The sequence below is a fragment of the Jatropha curcas genome, chromosome 6 (assembly GCF_041381405.1).
Source record: "Jatropha curcas cultivar XTBG-Jc1 chromosome 6, XTBG_Jcur_1.0, whole genome shotgun sequence".
Taxonomy (NCBI): Eukaryota; Viridiplantae; Streptophyta; class Magnoliopsida; order Malpighiales; family Euphorbiaceae; genus Jatropha; species Jatropha curcas.
The window spans coordinates 20023329-20041776 of record NC_143156.1 but is presented as its reverse complement, the minus strand read 5'-3'; the positions used below and the strand labels follow the sequence as shown (position 1 = coordinate 20041776).

General features: G+C 38.8%; 1 long non-coding RNA gene across 1 annotated transcript; it reads left to right on the top strand.

Annotated features, from left to right (window-relative positions):
- The first annotated feature begins 14355 nt into the window (after window positions 1–14355).
- Window positions 14356–16399, top strand: LOC149495685 (uncharacterized). Its single transcript, XR_016321445.1, has 3 exons — window positions 14356–14479; window positions 14550–14616; window positions 16232–16399. It is a non-coding gene; the product is annotated as an uncharacterized LOC149495685 (long non-coding RNA).
- The last annotated feature ends 2049 nt before the right edge of the window (window positions 16400–18448 follow it).

The window sequence follows — 18448 nt, the reverse complement described above, 5'->3', positions numbered from 1 at the left end:
TGCTCTTCTTTTTCTTGTGAACAATTTCTTTCAGGCCAACCGGTGATGGTTTTTCGAAGCCGATAGGTCCTACTGATTAGTGATGGTGCATTGCGAAACTAGTCAGAACAATTTCCAAACAGTGATGGTGTATTGCGAAGCTATTTGAAATCTTCTTCCCCCAGTCAATGATGTTGAGTTGCGAAGTTGACCAGGGTAAAACCAATATCTCTCGAGCTAATCAAACCGAGCCTCGAAGATACCTTTTCAAGACCGACTGGAGCCGACAAAGCCGATCAAACCGAGCTGAGTAGGTGGCCAGATCAAAGTCCTTCAAGCCGATCAAACAGAGCTTTGAAGACTTTGTTATCAAACCAATGTCTTTCGGGCCGATCAAACCGAGCCTCGAAGATGCCTTTTTCAAAACCGACTGGAGCCGACAAAGCCAATCAAACCGAGCTGAGTAGGTGGCCAGATCAAAGTTCTTCAAGCCGATCAAACCGAGCTTCGAAGACTTTGTCATCAAATCAACGTTTTTCGGGCCAATCAAACCGAGCTTCGAAGACGTCTCTTCAGATTACATGGAAGCCGACAAAGCCAATCAAACCGAGCTTAGGAGGTGACCAGATGGTTGACTCAGCATCTTTTCAAACCAATCAAACCGAGTTTTGAGAGGATTGCCTGAAAGAAGGCGCGTCAATAGACCACTTTAACATTAATCGTTTATACAATTAATGATAAAGTGGGGGGGCAAACTGTTGACGCGTAGTTTTATGCCTCCATCTAACCCAATGATGATATGAGGATAAAGGATGAGGTTTCACAATAAACCAGAAGTGCCTGAATCAAAAATTGAATCAAACCGCCCAAAGGAGTCTGACCCGTGTTAGGGCTGCGTCACACAGCTAATACCTGCGTGACGGCACTCTCAGTTGCGTCACGCAGCTCCAACAGGGCTGACACCCCTGGCGCGCCCGTGCAACTGCCTGCACTGTTTGTATGGATACGCGGCAACTGTACGAAAAGTAAGTCGCGTCACGCAGGTTTGCGGGTGCGTCACGCAGCTCATACCCGCGTGACGCGACTGCCCTATTGCCCTAGCCATATAAATACTGCATTACACAGCAAAAACAGGACTTTTTGGAACTTTTCTCATTTTCTCTCAAAAAAGACTAAGGCATTTTAGACTAAAAGAAAACGATTGCGGCTAGGGTTTTCCTAAAAGACTCCAGTGAGTAACTTTGAGGAAGATCAAGCCATTAGGCACATAGATTGAAAGCTTAAAAATATAAAAAGGACATAAAAAAGAGGAAAAGATAAAAAAAAAGAAGGGTTTTATTGTTAAGATTGGGCATTGAACAATTCTGGAATCGTGAAGCTTCATCCCTAGATCAACCATATCGTATGCAATCCTCAAATCTGAGGGTTAGGTAATCATCTAAACCATTCTTTTGCATTTTTAGTTACTTATTTGTGAAAGTCTCATTTTCTTAGTATTTTAGTTAGTTTGGTTTTGATTAAACTACATTTTGCCCATCTCTGAGTGTTTCTGAATTGTATTAAACCTCTGTTGATAAAAAGAACACGTAAAAAAGAGTAGTTTGAATGGTAGTTCCGGACCAGAGCAGCCGCGTCACGCAGCTCCTACCTGCGTGACGCGACTGTTCATGTCCAAAAGTCTTTGATTCAGACTGGACCACCTGCGTGACGCAGCTATTCGCATACCCAGGATACTTTTATATTTAATGTGATATTTTGGATGAATAATCAATAAAAGTAAGAATTTCAATAAGTCGCGAATAGTTCCGTCACGCAGCTGAGAGTTCCGTCACGCGACTGTTCTTAGTAGAACAGCTGCGTGGCGCAACTGTACCTATTTCCAGTAATATGAATAAGGGGAGCTGCGTCACGCGGCTGTTCCTTATGGAACACCCGCGTGACGCAACTGTCCTAAAATTTCAGTATACATTCCTTATTTCATCTTAATTTCGTATTATTGAGCAGACTTTAATTTCAATTCAGAAAATGATCAAACATGGGCAAATTAAGATTTAATCAAATCAAATCGACTAATTATTAATGATTATGAGGTTTTAGGACTTATTTCTTTTTGTTTATTATTTATCATATTATCAAATTCGGTTTGTGGCCCGCCTTTAACCATAAGGCAAGAGCGGGTCTTTTATTTTATTTTAATATGTGTTATAGATGGATGGTGAATGATATGCTTTATTTGTGATGAATGCAATGGATGAAATTAATTGGGACGATTAATTAATTTTCCACATAGGAACTCGGTTCGATTTATTCGGGTTGGGTTTAAATAATCGGTTTTTCTAAAATAAAGTCCAATTAGAAATCGTAGGTTAAAAGAGGCCGGTTTATCCGGGCGTCGGCTTCCAACGGGCCGACGTACCCAATTCCCTTACCTAGAATTGTACTTGGTACGCCTGACCAGTTTTTCCAAAATAAAAGGCCTTGAATAAAAATGGGTTAAAATGGAGTCACTTTTACAAAATAAAAATCAAAGCGGTCCCATTGCCGAAATAATGGGTGGCGACTAAAAATGATTTATAAGACCGATTTATCAGCATCGTATATCCAAAGGTTTTGTCACCACTTTTCAAAAACAAACACCAAAACCAAAAATAAAAAAACAACGATTTTTCTCCGGGGGGAAAACAGCTTTATACCCGCTCCCATCACCTACCACATATTAAATATTCATCAAACATCACCCAAGAGCATGTTATTACAACCAAAGTTCAACAAATCAATCATTTTATACAAAATCCCAAAATATACACATGATAGCATATATGCACAAAATTAAAAATTCAAGTAAGGTAAATGTGTTTATGAACACTAACCTTAAAAACAAGCTCTAACAAGCTTAACTAAAACTCTTTAAGCCTTAGCTTGCCTTTCTCTTTGGTAGAAGATTCTCCACCCTTTGACCCAAGTAGGAAAATCTCCAAATTTCTTGAAATTAGTCACCAAAAATCACTTCTCTAGCTTCACTCTCAAAGATTAATTACTTAAATCAAGTTGGATGAGGTGAATTTAGTGGATTTAGCAAGTAGAAGTTGAAGAAAAAACAAAGAAAAGAAGGAGAGGAAGTTGGTGTTGAAGAGAAGAAGAAAAAGAAGAGAAAAAGTGGTTGCTCAATTATTGGAGTTGATCTTTATAAAGCAACTAAGGGTGTTTTGGTCTTTTCCCACAATTGGATGGCTAAGATTAAGTCAAAAGTAATTTCATCTAATGGCTAAAAATATTCTCCAATTCAATTCCTTCAAAATATTATTTATCTCCATAAATTTCTCAAATTACTCCATAAAAATAATTCCTCAAATTTCCTTAATTGATAAAGCATCATAATTCACTATTCACTAATTATCTAAATTCTCCAAAAATATTCATTACTTACTTTCTACCCATAAAAATCATGCACACATACTCCAAAAATATTAAAGAAAATATAAAACATATATAGTAATTTTTCTGGACCAAAATAATACCGACTCTCGGACCGGTAATACTATTCACAGACCGGTCGTACCTTTCATAGACCCGTAAATCACTATCCATTCATAGTTAATTATACTCAATATCTTCCTCGAATCTACATAAAATATTATCTTTCTCTCTGTAGCACCATTCATGACCCGATAAAATAATATCATTTTAAGATTCGAAAATTTTGGGGCGTTACACAAACTCCCATCAAACTCTAGTAATCAACACAACACAAACAACACTTTTATAACTTCATAACCATGTAATTCCTTATTAGCATTATAATAATCATCAAACTAAACGCATTCATTTATATATCAAGTCCTAATAATCCAAGCATGCCAATTAACTTCGAAAATATTTTATATCCAATCATTAAATAAGTCTTATGCTTAACTCCAAATATGTACACCAAAATAATTTATAATAACATGCTTTAAGTTATAATTCGAATAACCTAATCTCCAAATAGATAATAATTATACATGACATAATTCTTAATTATATAAAACTAACTCTACCAATACCAAAATAATCTCTCTACTCTGATGCTACTCCTCTGGTCTTTGAGCAACAACCACGGTCTTCAACCTACGTGTGATAAAAATCAACGCGCTGAGTATAAAATTCAGTGGTGCTCATAAAACACATACTTACCAATGTTGCGATGACAACATAATTAAAACAAAAAGGAATTTTAAAAGAGTTTCATTCTCTACAATCAATAAAAATAATTGGATATCAAGCATAATTTCACATTTATAGCACATAATTTCATATCTTACTTACAAATTATTAGCAATCATAGTTATCATCATATCACATCATATATTCATTACCCTTGATGTTTATTTCACCCTCAAGCATGCTTTTCTTTTTAATTAATAACATAATCACACATATTCCAAAAACAAAGATCAAATATATATAACATAATCTTTTAATTAATTTAATTTCCATGAAAATATTTTCCTTAAGAGGCTCTCATACACTTACAAGAAGATGGAGTAGATAAGATTTCATAACTTATTCGTAATGGCCTTATATGCCAACATAATCATAAGGGATTCAAGAGCCTATCATAACATATGGAGCGCGTCTTGTTGACGCATGTTTTTTATGCCCCGCCTAATCCAATGATGATACGAGGATGTGAAATGAATGGGTTAATGCCATCTAGAAGTCTTTTAATCCAAGGATAAATCAAACCAATTTTAAGTTTTTGGTTGGGTAAGTCGTGTCACCCCACTGCCAGTCGCCTGCCAGTCGCGTCACGCGACTGCTAGTCGCGTCACCCCACTACCAGTCACGTCACGCGACTGTGAAAATGAGCTGCGTGACGCAGCTACAGTAGCGTGACGCAGCTGTGTCCTGACCTACCCTATAAATACATCTCTTTCTCACAATTTTGAGAGGAGAACAAGAACAGAAGAAAAAAAAAGAGAGGAACACGATTTTGAAACCCCAAAAAACACACTATAAAGAAACCACCATTAAATCCTTGAAAAAAAGGCTTCTGGAAATCTTAGCTATCATTTGTTAAGAGATTTGATCCATTTGCAAGCATCAATCTGAGGATTAGGTAATTTCCTTAACATTCTTTGTATTTTGTTTTTATATATTTTTGTGATTTTAGTAATATTTTTGTGGTTTTAGTAATCTAAGTTTCTTTAAATTATATTCTGTTCATATTTGGCCATTTTATATGTCTTTAAATCGTATTTAAGTAAGAAATAATGTAAATAAAACATTTAAAAATGAATTCTGGGCTAGGACAGTGCATCACGCAACTGTTCCTGGATGAACAGCTGCGTCACGCGACTGTTCATCCAAGAACAGTTGCGTCACGCGACTGTGCAGTTGCGTCACGCGACTGTGCACTATTCATTGTGCACCATTCACTGTTCACTATTCACGGCTCATGAAGGACAGTCGTGTCACGCGACTGTTCATCCAAGAACAGTTGCGTCACGCGACTGTTCATCGATTTTTCTAGAAAAATAAAAAAAATAGAAAAATAAATTTTATACGAAAATAAAATCTAATTTCTTCAATAAATTTGAAAATGCCCAATTATGAACAGATCACAGTTTAAATAAACTTAGAACACTAAAATGTAATTTTATGTGTTTATTTATATGAATTTTGTAATTTATGTTTAAATGAAAAATAAAATTAAGTTTGTTGATTTATTTATATTTAAGATTAATTTGCATGTTTATTAACAATTTGCATTTCTAGTGTTAAATAATAAATATGTATGATTTTGGGTTTATGGGTTAGATTTAAATCAGGTAGAATGTATTTTAGGTTCGATTTGTTGCCCGCCTTGAACCATAAGGCAAGAGCGGGTCATTTATTCATTTGATTTAATATTTTCGGTTCGGTTTGTTGCCCGCCTTTAACCATAAGGCAAGAGCGGGTCTTTTTATTTATTTATTTTGATCGCTTCGATTTAATTGCTTTAATTTGAATAATTGCTATGTGATAATTAGATTTGATTGGGACGATTAATTAATTTTCCACATAGGAACTCGGTTCGATTTACTCGGGTTGGGTTTAAATAAATAAATAATTTGGCTTTTCTAAAATAAAATCAATTAGAAATTGTAGGTTAAAAGAGGCTGGTTTTCCGGGCGTCGGCTTCCAACGGGCTGGCGTACCCAATTCCCTTACCCAGAACCGTACTTGGTTCGCTTGACCAGTCTTTTAAATAATTTGGCCTTGAATAAAATTGGGTTTAAATGGAGTCATTTTTATAAAATTGAAAACGGTCCCATTGCCAAAAAAAATGGGTGGCAACTCAAAATAATTTATAAGACCGATTTATCGGCATCGCACATCCAAAAGGTTTTATAACCTCTTTTTCAAAACAAAATAACAACAAAATAACAATCAAAACGCCGGTTTCGTGTTTACGGGGGAAAACAGTTTGGCGACTTCACTGGGGATTTTTGCACCCACTAATCCCCGGTTGTTTTTTAAAATAATTTAGTGGTTGCAATTAGGAATTGACTCTAAAAAGCCTACTTTCTAAATAAAATTGGTTAGAAAAGCTGATGGAAAATTTTTTAATCGTTCATATGTGTTTAAAATGCTTTCCTTTTCCTTTCCTAGGATTTTTGCATTCATTCGCATTCCTTGCTTCTCATCTCATTCTACCCGTATCACCCTTCGGTACTGGTGTTAAGTTTGGCGGTGGATCTAGCCTAAACCTCGCGTTTTAGGTGCATCCATCCGAGAATTAACATTACTACCAACCGCAAGCCTAGTACCTTAAAGGTGCGTCAAAAGGAGTAGGCCCAACAAAGCCCGAATCCCGTTTGCGGAACCCAGACTTTGTTAAACCCAATAAGACTAAAGCCAATGCACATAGTTAAAAGCCTTAGTTACTTCCCCTAAGGTGCACCCGATTCTATTTGCTGATGTTATGCCGCATTCATGTCCGAGAGTTGATATCGTCAATCTCAAAACCCCCTGTTGGTTGTCGAGATTAGACCAATTCCTAGGAAACAGATGTCGAAATTTATACCAATTGAATCCGTGTGTGGGAGAGATAAGGTTGGAAGGCATGCATTTCCCAACTCCCGTTCCCCTGTTTAATATAAACTGTACATATGATGTGACATTCATGCATCATGTAACATTTTCATTTTCAGCAATGCATTAATAAGAGCTAATGTTCGGTATGGACATTTGACCTTGATCTTGAGACTGGATTTCAAATTCGTTTTGAATAATATTATGCAATCACTTATAGTGAATCAATACCCAAAAGAAAAGGGAGTTACAAGGGGGTTGCGATTCCTTTGTATTGTCACATTTCTCGCATTATCTGAAAATAAGTGAGCAAGAGATTACAAAATTTGTAACAAAACAAAACGAGATCCTGCTTGGGACCATATGTTCCAAGGCAAAAAGTAAGGATACAAAAACAAAAAAAAAAGTAAAAAGTAAAAATAAGAAAAATCCCGCTTGGAGATTCTTCCATTCCAAGGCAAAAATTAAGGATACAAAAAAATAATAAAAATCCCGCTTGGAGATTCTTTCATTCCAAGGCAAAAGTTAGGGACTTGAGAGAAAATAGTCGACTGTAAATTCCAAAAAAGGACGGTTACGACAGATAATGCCGAAAATGTTTGAATACAAAATAAGTCATTGACATGTTATTCACACCGAATTTTGGGTCTAGTTGTTGAAATCGAGATCTTATTTCCATACCGGTCGTTAGCACATTAGAACTGCATTTCTCATTCTATGTGCTGCTATTTCTCATGCATACATGCAGGACCTACTTTAACTCAGATGTTTATATCTATCAGTCAGAATTGATCCTTCCCGGAAAATCACCTTGAGAGCTTGGCACCGGCGCCCTGGTCAACGTTTGGTTAGAGTATCCCAATCCCCGAGCCTGCTCCGTTTAGTCCTGTGGTTCATTCAAGTTCTTCGGATTCAATTTCTGATTCATATTTGGTTGGGATGGCTAATAACACTGTGAATGAGACGGGTTTCTCTCCAGCCCAGATAAGCACCATTTCTGAAATAATAGCTGCTGCCCTTGCTCAAGATAGAGCCCAGAACCAAGTGCCGCCTACTTCAAGTAATCAGCCTATAGTGGAGGGAAGAGAGGCTCCAGAACACACCTTGGGTAGTCAAGCATCAGCTGATAATGCTAGTCCGACTGAGAATGAGCTGATTAAGCAAATAACAGAACTAAAGGACAAGGTGGAGAGGATATCTATTTCGAAAGAAAAAGATCCAGTCACCAATTTTCATGTGACAGAGTATGTCTTGAAGCCCACAAATTCTACTTCTTCGAAGCATACCCTGTTCGCGAAGAATGATGACCCGAGGTCCCATTTGTCGGAGTCCATCCGTGTTGCTCAGATGAACCAATACGGCGAAGAGGATGTGTTGCGAGGATTTCCTCAGACATCGTACAAGAACTATAGGAAAAGATATGACAGCCTGGATCTGGGGATACGGGGGCCTGAATTGAATTTTGAAGAACTGTGCAACAAAAAGAAAAAGAAGAGCCGAGGGTTTGGTAACTACCGGTCTTCCAGCAGTAATCATAACAGAAATGTTGGTCATGCAGCTACAAACCAATTAGGGAGTAGCAATATAGTTAGAGTTGTTAAGGAGAAAAAGAAAAGGGAATTCACTGATTTGGGCATGCCTTTAAGCGCAGTCATGAGATCCTGCATTGAGAATGGCGTATTGTCAAAGTTGCCAATTAATCCATCTAAGCCTATTCAGGGTAGGTTCGCTAATCAAGACTGTGAATATCATCAGTGTAAAGGTCATTCTACTGATAATTGTCTCAAGCTCCGACATGATATCCAAGATTTGATAGATAGCGGGAAGATCACCAAGCCTCCTGAACATAATAAGCCGGCGCCCGGAAACCATTAAAGTTATCTGATGGGCAAATTGAACAAGCTCTTAATCTTTCTTTTTGTTTTCTGAATATTGCTTTAAGAACAATTTGAATGAACTTCATTTACTATTTCAATCAATGGGAATGAATTTTGATTACTTATTTTCTTACTTCTCCTGATTGTTATGTTCATGGCATTGATTATACCACACGCATATTTGGCATAAATGCATTGCATCATTTTGCATTTAACCTAAGCACCGCCCAAAATCTCAAAAAATAATCGAAATCGGATCAGACTTTAAGCTTGAGTTCAGAAACGATTTCCAAGAATGTCTACAGTTATGCTGATATACCGGGGGATCAATAAGCCGATTACAGGACATGTCGTCCCTACCGATTCAAATATCAAGCCAGTAAAGCGGAAAAGGAGATGGGTCAAACTAGAAGTGGCAAAACAAGATGAAGGCCGTGGTTCAGAAAGAGCTAGATGCAAGTTTCTGGGAAGGTAATGCATTACCCTGAGTGGTCAGCGAACATAGTCCCTATGCTCAAGAAAGGGGGAGACTAACAACCTGTGTCGACTACAGCCTCGCCCAAAGATGACTTCCTTCTTCCACATATGGATGTCCTGAGTAACAGCGCTGTAGGAATGGCATGTTATCAAAAATAATAATAATAATAATAATAATAATAATAATAATAATGAAATGAATGAAAAATGATAAAAAAAAAGAATGATTGCTTGTTTCTACAGTAAGCCGGTACATCCAAGGACTTTGAAAAGTGGAGATTCAGTGCTGATCATACTGTTAGACCACGAATCCCAGAGTCACCCTAGAGGGAAATTCAGACCCAATTGGCATGGACCATTCAAAATCCAGGAGCTGTCGGATAAGGGTGCCGCTGAATTGGTCACTTCGGAAGGGAAGCCTGTCAATCGGATTGTCAGTTAGGATCAAATGAAGAGATTCAATGTCTGAAATGATGATTTCGATTAAAAAAAAAAAAAGAAAAAAAGAAAAAGAAAAGAAAGGGCTAAGTTGAAAACCCGAAAGGGCGGCTTAGGCGAGAAATGAGCTCGCTAGGTTGAAAACCCGAAAGGGCGGCCTAGGCAAAAGTTAGAGCATAATAAAAAAATAATAATAATAAAAAATGATAATAATAAAAATAAAGAGTTTCGAGATTAACGCATGGTGCTTAGTTTAAATGAGAAATCTATGCCATGCATTTGTGACATGCTTGCAACTGGTTGCTCATTGTCATCAACCTGATTAGAAGGAGAATAGGCAAATGAGTAGTTAGAATGAATAACCATTGTATTGAAATAATTTCTCTTCACTTCTGTATAACGTTGAAAGAAGTAAGTGCAATAAAGAGCTTGATTCTCAAATTCTTCTTCCCTTTTGTTTCTGGGGCATGATCGTCGATTACAAGACATTCCTCTCTGCCTATGTGGTTAGCATTTGCTCATTTGTTTTGAAGATGTGTAGCTGTTGGTCCTGCCCGGGTATTGGATTCTCTTAGACAACGATCAGAAGGTCAAGTGCCATTTTCTCGGTGATTTCCTTGGAAAGATCAATAAAACCATGAATAAAACCTTAGTACTCATGTAGGTTCATGCATACATAAAGAAGTTGCATATGTTGTTTTTGTTTGATCTGTGCAGGTAATAAATAGTCATACCATTCTTGTTCTCCCCAAGCGTAAGCTTCTGTATTTATATCAAATAATTCATTTTTATGAGCATTTCTTTATTAACCCAAGGGCAGGAGGCCCGAATGACTAACACGACAAATAATTTCGAAAGAAAAGCTTTGTTGTCTGGTGTTATCCATGTGTGCAGGAATTAATAAAGGCAGAATCAGCAAATTCATTGATTCAAAGAAAGTAGATACATTAAATAGGAGCTCAAAGCTCGAGCTCAAAAGAAGACAGAGAAAGCAATAACAACATTTATTTCAGTAAGGGCTACCATCAGACACCGATCCTTGTAGAACTTAACATCATCATGGGGTAAAAAACCAGTTCACATACTCGGGTGTCATAGTGTCCTGCATCACTCCTTCACCCAGGTACCTAGTGTTTCGGCTTCGCCAGCGGTTAGCTAAATTGTTCAGCAGATGCAGTGTCATTAGACCGCTCTCAAAGTTATAGATCCTGGGAACACGCTGAATTGTTCCATATTGACGGCTGATCCTGTCGGGAAAATAGGCCATGGAATGGTCTAGACTGGTGTACAACTCATAATTGAGATTCATGCTTCCAATAGTGACCAGCCTGATCCTCCACCAAGGACAAGTCCACCGAATTGTCGAGTTATCCCCAAAGTCGAAATGTCCTCGAGTCCGAGACCGAAAGTTGGCGGGACCGTAGGTTGGAATTAAACGAGCTGGGACCGGAAGAAGTAGGCTTAATTTGTCTAGAGCCCAGGCTTGCAGCAACATTGGACAACCACGATGATGAACATTGAAGTTGGTGATGTGAAGGGCAATATCCCTGACCCAGCACATCGTTTCTCCCATGATCATCATGAATACGGTACGATGATACAGTTGCATGTCACGAACAACTGTCAGAAGACGGAAGTCTCCAACTCCGGGTTGACGGTTCTTCATGGCATACACATTTAACAGCAAGAAGCAACAAGCTTGAATCCAAGAGGGATCTAGATCCATGGCCAGAACCTTACTCAGAAAAGGCTCTAAAGGAAGACCTTGATCCGTGTTTATGCCGTCAGGAAGGTAAACCGGGCACAGGGCTGCAATTTCAGCCAGATCATATCTGGGTCCTGGGGGCAGGGCCGGACTTTCATTTTGTGCAGGATGATGGTCCATCACGGCGCACATTTCCTCATAGGTCGGAGTTATTTCAGCGTCTTCAAACCGGAAAACCATGGTGTTAGGATTGAAGTGCGTAACGAGCCAAGACAAGAAGCCATGGTTGGGTTTTAGGTCTTTGAAATATTTCAACCAGGCGAGTTGGTCCATAGGGGGAATCTGCCATAAGTCGTCAGGGATGGATTGAACGAAGGATGAAACTTGGTTCCTGAAAGCCATGGAAAAGGATTATCTAAGGAATGAATTTGTTTTGAATGCTGGGTGTGAAGAGGCCGTAAAAGGAAGCCTTCATTTATAGAAGTGTAAAGGGTTTCATGAACGAAGCACCATCATTATCAGGCCTGATATTTACCGTCAATAGTGGTTGGAAGAGCATTTATGCATAGGTCGCTCCAGTTGGTGGACATTTATGCCTGCGTTAATAAGAAGGACGGTTTGTACAATAAGGAAGTTGAGCCTTTATGATCGCATTAACCGAGAAAGGATGGTTGAGCCATTACGTCCGCATTCACCGAGTGGACCCCCCCTGTCAGGTAAGTATTACGATCCACTTTTGTTTCTAATTGATTTTTGTCGTGTTTCACTTTAAATTCCTTATTTAGTCTTTTATTTCATTTCATTCCATTTATTCATTTACAATAAATTGGTTCATTGATCACTAATAAGGTGGACCACTCTTGTGAATAAGTGGGACCCTGCTATTTTGTGTTTTTGTGTTTATATTTTGTTTTGGAAGGAATAAAATCTCACAAGTTGTAAGAAATACATGTATAAACGATACTATAATAAAAGCAAATATACTGTAAAAATGTAAAATAATGTCATAAAATTAATAAAACTGTACATATAATCCTACAAACCACAAAAATGTTTCAAAAATGGTCAAAAAAACAGGAGCCTGGCTAGCGACGCCTCCGGCTCAGACCATCAGCTGCCCAAGGGGGTGGGGATGGCGGTGCGTCATCGGATGAGGAACCATCATCATCCTCTCCGGAGAAGTCTAGCGGAATCCCCTCCACCTCTAACCTTGTCCGAAGTCGATCCACCTCCAGTTGGAATCGGGTAACGGCGCTGGATTGGCGAGACTGGTGCCTCCGTAACCTCCCAATCTCCAAATCCTGTAAGAGGAGAAATATGTAAGAAGGGTATGCAGACAAAAGAAGAAGAAAGTAACGCATATGAGATACATACCCTCTTATCACGGTCAGCGTAGAGTCGAGCGATGTAAGACCAGGCGAAGCCGAACCGCTGGCACACCTCCTGATACCTCTGAGCAGGCACCTGCAAGCACAAAAAAGAACATTTGGTGCAATTGCTAAATGAAATGGTTAGAAGAAACTTATTTATAAGTAAGCGCTGGGCCCAAGCCCACCTCTCTAAGTCCAAAAGAAGGAGGGGCCCATCAACAACCCTCAAGCCCAAAGGAAGTGCCCATCACACTCATTAAGCCCACAAGGCCCAAATGGTCCGTTTAAAGCCCATAGTGACCCGTTCAAGCAATTTGACGTCGATATGCAGTTCGTACACTTCAGCGATTTTGTCTACTCACTGCACAGGGGGAGGAGCATCAAATTGCCCAAATTACCCTCAGGTAAGTTTTCTATCAAACACCGCATCAAGAAGGGTATACCTGAAAATTCAGGCTTAAAATTCTTCTGGCCTAAAATTTTTACTAAATTTTTGCAAACCTTTCAAACCAAATTTTGACAATAAACATTGAAGGTCTGCCTAAAAAGATGATACTTTTGGTCCTAAGTCGGAATTCCGGACTAGGGGCAAAAGTATAATCTTTTGCCCTGATGCAATCTTTTGAAATTTATAATTAATGCATGGGGGCATATGATGTCCCAACATTCTTCTAACAAAAGGCAATGTCTGTTTGTACACAGATATTGCTCTTTTTCTTTTGAACAACTTTTCAGACCAACCGGTGATGGTTTTCGAAGCCGATAGGTTCTACCGAGCAGTGATGGTGTATTACGAAGCTGTTTGGATCATTTTTCTCGATTCGTGATGATGTATTGCGAAGCGGATCGAGTCAATCCTCTTCCTGGTTAATGATGATGTATTGCGAAGTTGATCAGGACAATCCCATCAAGCAGTGATGATGTATTGCGAAGCTGTTTGGGTTCTTTTCTCGATTAGTGATGATGTATTGCGAAGCTGATTGAGTCAATCCTTTTCCTGATTAGTGATGATGTATTGCGAAGCTGATCAGGACAATCTCAAATCCCACCAAGCAGTGATGATGTATTGCGAAGCTGTTTGGGTTCTTTTCTCGATTAGTGATGATGTATTGTGAAGCTGATCGAGTCAATCCTTTTTGTAACATCCTACTGAATCGAATCGTTGCATAGAGTCGAGTCGAGTTGGGCCGAACAAGAACCCGGTTCGAGCCATTTAAATCCAGAGTGGGGTAGAATGGGATGTAACTTAAATAAGTAAAAGAAGTGGACTTACTTGAATGAAACAAAAAGATCAAAGTATAAGGAGTAGGACTTACTTGCACTAAAATATAAAGTTTAGGTATTAAAATGTAACATATGGAAAATATAGGTACTATTTGGTAATTTTTAACACACAATCAAAGATAAATTTGGACTACACGAGACTTCCATTTCAGTTTGCCTTCTTCATTTTCTTCATCTTCATCTTCAACGTCTTCTTCATCTTCATCTCCTTTCATCTTTCTCTTCATCTCCTTCCTTTCTCCATCCATTTTCATGTGATTTAAACACTAAATTCAACCTAGAACTCTATCCAAGTAAGTAGCCCTTCTTGATTTTCATACTTTTGTGATATTTTAGATGATTTCTAAGAGTTATTATGTATAGGAGAGGGGAACTCAAAGTTGGAAGAAAAGGAAGCTAAGAAGAGGATTTAAAGCTCTTTTGGTTGAAGGTTTGATATCTCTTTTAGTTTTTCACATTTTCTTGCATGAAAACTTGTGTAGTGTGTTGATAATGAAAACATATATTGCTGAATGTTGAATTAGAGGTCTGTAAATGGTGATAAAGCATGGGATGAATTGAATGAATGAAGTAGATATTGATTTCATGCTGAACCCAGTTTGTTGGACCATTGACCAGTAACTTCACCCTGATTTTGACTCTGTTTAACGATGGAATTAGGAAGTGGTATAGAAGAGTTATTTCTTCCTCTATGTTTTATCTGTCCATGAGTTTTTGAATCACCTAATTTGGAGTTATAAATTGAGAGATATGATCAAAATAGTACAGACTGTGCAGGCTGGAAATCAACAGTCTGGACGGACTGGAAGTTGCTCATTTCGGTAAATATTTGCCTACCTTACCAACGTAATTAAGAGATGTGGTAGAAGACAAATTTGTAGCCTAATGTGTTAGCTAACCATAGAAGGCAGAATCACCTAAATTGGAGTTATATATTGAGATCTGTGACCAAAATAGTATAACTTGTGCAGGCTGAAACCCAACAGCAGGGCAGACTGACAGTTGCTACTTGAGCTCAATGTTTGACTACCTTACCAACGTAATTAAGAGATGTGGTAGAAGACAAATTTGTAGCCTAATGTGTTAGCTAACCATATAATGTAGAATCACCTAAATTGGAGTTATAAATTGAGAGATATGACCAAAATAGTATAAACTGGGCAGGCTGGAAACCGACAGCAGGGCAGACTGGCAGTTGCTACTTGAGCTCAATGACTACCTTGCCAACGTAATTAAGAGATGTGATAGAAGAAAACTTTGTACCTTAAGATGTTAGCTAGCCATAGAATTTAGAATAACCTAAATTGGACGTATACAGAAAGAGTTATGATAGGATTTGTGAAACATGTACAGGCTGTCTGGCAGATTTCAAGAACACATTAGAAATGATGTTGGAATGCATATGTAGATTCATTCACCCGAAAATTATTACTGCATTTTACCTTCTAAGTGAACTTAATTCAAACTAAGAATTTCCTTAATCTGAATGGTAAAATTTAGTTACATCGCGGGTGCAATAGCTAGAGTATTTCCATGCAAGTTACTTTATACATTATCAATGGTATGCATTATTCCTCATTAGATATTTTCTAAATAATTCTTGTATTATCACAATACACATAATATTCTCCATTAAGGTTAGGCAGAAACCACGTAGATAAGACTATGTCGCGACATAGGATAGCAGATATGCGCCCCATACAGTTTGGTACTCCAGCTACAGGCTGTTGAGTGGATATGATTTATATACGGGCCATAACAGCCCAGCCATACAGTATTCATCCAGTTTCATACAGTTCATACAGTTTTTCTTATCACTTTGGTTTCACTATAACCTTATGGAGCCATGCAGTTATGTGATTTATTATTTATAAAGTATACGATGGTTAATAAAAGTTGCAAAATTTATACAGCATCATGAACAGCAGGTAAAATCATGAAAGTATAATGATATGTGTGCTTATATGTTTATTGTTTTATTTCTTATTAAATTGAGATATCCACTGAGCATTATTTGCTCAGCGAGTTATTTATTTAACTCGTAGGTTTCGAGACTGGACCGTAGAGAATCAGCTTACAACTGCTGCAGTTCATCTGTGGAAGACTCAGTCTTCAGGGTAGCTACTCATTTGGATATTTTGATTCTGTCTATCCTTATCATGGCATGTACAGGGCACACAGTTGGGCCCATTTCATTTTGAAAATTAGTATCATGTCTTGTAAACATATTAAGTACATATCTATATTTTCCTAATGTAAAAAGCAACAGCTTGACATCATAATCAGCATACAACATGATATTAGCATGAAAGGACATAGGTTCAACCAGATTGTAGCGTCTCAGCTCGGTTCATTTGAGTTAACGGGTGGACCGGGAAGGGATGTTACAAATTTTGGTATCAGAGCCTGGTTTAGTTCCTCGGGCTTAAATGCATATGTCATTATAGTGTACATGCCATGACTACCCTGATGAACTAAGCAGTTGTTATTTTTATAGGAGGATGTCACAGGAAGGTGAAAGCGAGTCACACGCCTCCAGAGCTGTGGAGGGTGAGGCTCCAGTAGCACCAGGTCAAGAGGTGCTGTTAAAGCAACTTGCAGATACGTTTAGACAGATTGCAGGGGTGGTACCTCAGGCATCAGTAGTAGTAGACAGAGAAAGAAAGTCCCCACTAGAAAAGCTTAGAAAATATGGTGCAAAAGAATTCAGAGCTAGCAAGGACGACAATCCCGAAACAGCTGAGTATTGGTTAGATGGTACTTTAAGAGTCCTGGAGCAATTACAGTGTACACTAGAGGACAAGTTGATTTGTGCCACGTCATTACTGATAGAGGAGGCATACACATGGTGGACTACTGTTCAACAGAGAGTACCAGCAGAGCAGCGTACCTGGCAATTCTTTTTGGATGAATTCAAGAAAAAGTTCATCACAGAGGCTTATCTTGATGCTAGAAGGAAGGAATTCTTATACCTGAGACAGAACAGAATGTCAGTTGCAGAATACGAAAGAGAATTCACCAGACTCAGCAGGTATGGTGACCTGATAGTGGCTACAGAGGCAGAGAGGTGTAAAAAGTTTCAGGAGGGCCTGAACGATGAGATTCAGATGGGAGTGGTAGCTTCCAGATTCAGAGAGTTCTCAGCTTTGGTAGAGGCAGCTCAGGAGATAGAGCGAATTCAGGCCAGTCAGCGTACCAGACGCCAGCGGTCTCAGCAGAAGAGAGATCAGACTCAGAGTGCACCCAGTACATATCAGTCGGAGAGCAAGAGATTCAGAGGTGGTAGTACTTCAGCTGGTCCTAGGCATCCTTTTAGCCACGGCACAGCTAGGGGTGCTCATGCGCCAGCGGCATCAGTTGTGGCTAGTTCTACCGGTGGTGGTCGAGGTTCAGGCAGAGGAGCTAGTAGAGGCACCAGTAGAGGCACAGGGTCCGATGGTTATACTTTTCCACCTTGTGAGCATTGTGGCAGACGGCATGGTGGAGATTGTTGGATGGTGACAGGTAGATGCATGATATGTGGAGCATCAGACCATCAGAGGAGGGACTGTCCTAAGAGGGCAGAAGTTTCTACACAGTTCATAGCAGGCAGAGGTAGAGGTCGGAGTAGAGGTGAGAGCTCCGGAGGGCAGAGACAGCAGTCAGAGACTGTGGACAGACCTGCTACCAGAGTTCCAGCCAGGGTCTATGCTATGCGAGCCAAGGAAGATGAGGAAGCTCCAGATGTCATAGTTGGTGCGTTTTCTTTATTTGATCATACAGTTTATGCTTTAATTGATCCTGGATCATCACATTCATACATTAGCGTACCTAAACACTGGGTTAAAGGGTTAGCAATTGAGCATGTGAGTCAGGGTATTTTGGTTACTAATCCATTAGGAGATACAGTAAAAACTCATATAGTAGTCAAAGGGTGTCCAATTGTTATTCATGGAAAGGAGTTTCCAGGAGATCTTATGGAGTTACCATTCAGAGAATTTGATGTTATTCTAGGTATGGATTGGCTATCTAGACATCAGGCTATAGTTGATTGTGCAAAGAAAAGGGTGACATTATATACAGCAGCAGGGGAAGAGATTACAGTCATCGGGAAGCGACGAGATTTTCTGGGTAATGTGATATCAGCCATGGCAGCAAAGAGATTAATTCAGAAGGGTTGTGAAGCATACTTAGTTTGTGCATTGAAAGCAGAGAAAGAAAAGTTAAAAGTGCAAGACATACCAACAGTATGTGATTATCCAGACGTATTTCCAGAAGAGTTA